Source organism: Pseudorca crassidens, chromosome 3 (assembly GCF_039906515.1).
Source record: "Pseudorca crassidens isolate mPseCra1 chromosome 3, mPseCra1.hap1, whole genome shotgun sequence".
Lineage (NCBI taxonomy): Eukaryota > Metazoa > Chordata > Mammalia > Artiodactyla > Delphinidae > Pseudorca > Pseudorca crassidens.
In genome coordinates this window covers 169,749,281-169,753,492 of record NC_090298.1, presented here as the reverse complement: position 1 = coordinate 169,753,492, position 4,212 = coordinate 169,749,281, and the positions used below count along the sequence as shown (strand labels likewise).

General features: G+C 45.0%; 1 pseudogene; it reads right to left on the bottom strand.

The window, feature by feature from the left end:
• Positions 1 to 2,077: 2,077 nt before the first annotated feature.
• LOC137222666 (heterogeneous nuclear ribonucleoproteins A2/B1 pseudogene) lies at positions 2,078 to 4,212 on the bottom strand (annotated as a pseudogene).

Genomic DNA, 4,212 nt, shown 5'->3' with positions numbered 1-4,212 from the left:
CTGCTCGGTGGCTCCCCTGTGTCCTCCTCCTGCACCTGGAAGTCCAGACTCAGTTTCCCCGGGGATCGCTCCATACCCGGAATGAGGATGAGAAAATACGGGTCATAGGGCTTTGTTGATGGAAATAAAAAATAAACGATCTATAATAGGAATAGAAAAATCTTTTGAGCCAAACTGAAGACTAGAGCCCTTAAGACGGCCTCTCAGATAACTCAGACGACCTGCTCAGGAAAAGCATGGTTTTTAGCACCGTTTTCTGTCTTGTAAGAACTCTTAACAGCAAACAATGCAGGGAAACATTCCTCCAAGGTTTCAAAAACGAACAGATCAGGGACTTCCCCAGTGGTCCACTGGTTAAGACTTCGTGCCTCCAGTGCAGGGGACGTGGGTTCAACCCTTGGTCAGGGAACTAGATCCCACATGCTGCAACTAAAGACCCCGCATGCCACAACGAAGATCTCGCGTGCTGCAACTAAGACCCGGTGCAGCCAGATAAGTAAATATTTTTTTAAAAAACGGCAAAAACAAACAAACAACAATAACAAAAAACAAACAAACAAACAGATCAGCACATAGGCTGCAGCAGGAGGCAACGAGTAGCTATCGAAGGAGGACCAGGATTGGTGTCCCAGGAAGGGAGACATCTAGTCTTTATTTTTAACACGGACATCTTTTGTTCTGGTCAATGTGTCCTTTAATAATTAAAGCAGACAGACAATGTGTTTGATAGGCCACAAACAGGCCATTTTAATTGGTATAAAATTCGAGTTAAATCATGTATAAATCCGAATAACTTCCCCATACCTCAATAGGTGAAAATTTCTTTCATCAGCTTGGTGATCTCCAGTGTCAGGGCATGGCCCAGGGCAAGGTCATGGTGGAAACGTGCCCTTTAAGAACAAAGACTCAGTGACACCACCCACCATGTGCAACGCAGGGTCAGGCCTGGTCCATGTGTGACCTTTAACAGCAGGAGGCTCTGCCCTTAGTCCAAGCTCCCACCGCTGGGGCTTGAGGTCAGCTACCCAAGGCCCAGGGAACTTTACCCCATGGGAAGTCAGACCCTGAGATCCCAGTCTCTCTGCAGAACTGGTCTCAGCACAGACACTGAGATGTCACAGTTCTCAGGTGTGCATTTTATACTGCAGGGAAATTTATGTCAGATCAGCTTTTAGTCAGTCTCTGTGAATTTTGAAATGTAAGAAGTTATATTTCCTTTTTCACACTGTATAGTGATGGTTGGACAGCTGTGCAATGTACAAAAAGCCACTGAGTTTCACACTTAAAAGTGTGAACGTTATGGTATATGAACTGTATACTCATTTAAAAACAAATTATAAGGCGATTATAGCCATGATAACCCTACCTCTTGGTCACCACTAAAATACTTTTTGGGGGGCTTCCCTGGTAGCGCAGTGGTTGAGAGTCCGCCTGCCGATGCAGGGGACGCGGGTTCGTGCCCCGGTCTGGGAAGATTCCACATGCCGCGGAGCGGCTGGGCCCGTGAGCCATGGCTGCTGGGCCTGCGCGTCCGGGGCCTGTGCTCCACAATGGGAGAGGCCACAAAAGTGAGAGGCCCGCGTACCGGTAAAAAAAAAAAAAAAGAAAGTAAGGGAAGCTCTGACACATGCTGCAACATGAATGAAACCTTGAAAATATGCTGAGGAAAAAAGCCAGACACAAAAGACCAATATTGTATGATTTCATTTAGGTATATAAAATGTCCAGACTAGGTAAATCCAAATACAGAAAAAAAAATTTTTTTTAAGAATTTTTTTGGCCATGCCTTGCAGCTTCTGGGATCTTAGTTCCCCCACCAGGGATTGAACTCAGGCCCTCAACAGTGAAACTGCAGAGTCCTAACCACTGGACTGCCAGGGAATTCACAGACAGAAAGTTTTGTTTTGTTTTGTTTTTTTTTTTTGTGACATGACAGTGACAGGCCCACGTACCACAAAGAAAGAAAAAAAAAAAAATTCTTTCAGCGGCCATGGCTCACGGGCCCAGCCACTCCGCGGCATGTGGGATCCTCCCGGACCGGGACATGAACCCGTGTCCCCTGCATCGGCAGGCGGACTCTCAACAACTGTGCCACCAGGGAAGCCCTTCCCTTACTTTTTATGACTATTATTCTCATCCTATGTACAGGTTACACTTAGTTTATCCATTCAGCCACTGATGGACATTTGGGACATTTCCATCAGCCACTGATGGACATTCAGGACATTTCCACCTTCTGGCTATTGTGAATAGTGCTGCAACCAGCATTCACGTACACATATTTGAGCATCTGTTTCAGTATAGGCAGGAGTGGAAATGTTGGCTCACAGGGTTAATTTCATGTTTAACTTTTTGAGGAACCACCAAGCTCTTACCCACAGTGCCTGCACCATTTTACATTCCCACCAGCAGTGTACAGGGTTCTAATTTCTCCATATCCTTGACAACACTTCTTTTTTTTTCCTTTAGAATTATTTTATTAAATCATAAATGTACAACAGCTTCTTAACTCTAAGACACACTTAAATTTTTTTAAAGGAAAAATGTTATGTCTTATTATACCATGATCCTGGCTAATAGCTTTTCAAAACTTTGAGAAAAATCTTAAAAAAGCTTTTACATGTCATCTGAAACTTACAAATTTAACATTATCAAAGAAGGAATGCTTCTACACTTACAAAGACCGCTAGAAAGAAACAACAAATAAAAAGCTAAGAGGGCTTCCCTGGTGGCGCAGTGGTTGAGAGTCCGCCTGCCGATGCAGGGGACGTGGGTTCATGCCCCGCTCCGGGATGATCCCACATGCCGCGGAGTGGCTGGGCCCGTGAGCCATGGCCGCTGAGCCTGCGCGTCCGGAGCCTGTGCTCCGCAACCGGAGAGGCCACAACAGTGAGAGGCCCACAAAAAAAAAAGCTAATAAACTGTCTCAAAGGCACTTTTTTTTTTTTTACAATCCTTCCTCCACAGTAATGTTATTAAATAATCCAATCCATTCACAGAATGGCTCTCTGCATCTGCTCTGGTGTCTTCTGCCATATTACTGCATATTTATGCATGACTGAGATAAGAGTTCCCTTAACATTGTTATTTCCATAACCTGAAGCTGTTCTGTTACCTCTGGGCTCTAATCCTCTCATATTTATACAGTGAAGCCCATGGTAAATAGGAAGAAGATCAATATCGGCTTCTCCCTCCATAACCCCCACTTCCTTCACTGCTTCCTGGACCATAGTTTCCTCCACCATACGGTCCCCCCCATGTTCCTGCTATCACCAAAGTTTCCACTCTTCATTGGACCGTAGTTAGAAGGTTGCTGGTTATAATTTCCAAAATCATTGCCATTTCCACTTCCACGATTTCTTCCTCCATAGATGCCATACCCACCCCAGGAGCTCTCACCCTGGTTGCCAGATCCAGAACCTCTACTACCATATCCTCCTCCTCCATAACCTGGGCCACCTCCAAAACTGCCACCTCCAGGCCCTCCTCCATACCCAGCATACCCATCTCTAAATCCAGGACCACTTCCATACCCATCAGGTCCTCCTCTTAAGTTATCATATTAAAACTTGGTCCTGGTCCTAGTCCTGGTCCAAAATTGCCACCAGCACCACGAGAATCTCCAAACCAAAGTGGCCTCCTCTTCCACTTCTAGAACTTTGGACTTCCTGCATCTCTTGTCTAGACAAAGCCTTTCTTACTTCTGCATTATGACCATTGATGGTATGGTATTTCTGCAACACACTCTTATCCACAGGATCATGCTCATCAAAAGTAACAAACCCAAAGCCTCTTTTCTTTCCAGACTGCCTATCAGTAATTATCTCAATGGTAACAATTTGTCCGTAGGCCTCAAAGTAATCTCTAAGATAATGTTCCTCAGCATCTTTAATTCCACCTACAAACAGCTTCTTCAGAGTGACATGAGCCCCTGGCTTTCCAGATTCCTCTCTTGCAAACAGCATGTTTTGGTTCAACCGCTCTCCCATAGTTGAACGAGGTCTGGCAGCCATGGCAGCATCGATCTCAGCCATGGATGAAAAAGTTACAAAACGAAATCCTCATGATCTTTTGCTTGCAGGATCCCTCATTACCACACAGTCTGTAAGTTTTCCCCCATTGTTCGCAGTAGTTCTTCAAACTTTCTTCTGTAGTTTCAAAGCTCAGGCCACCAATAAAGAGTTTACGGATTTGTTCCTTTTCTCTCTCCAT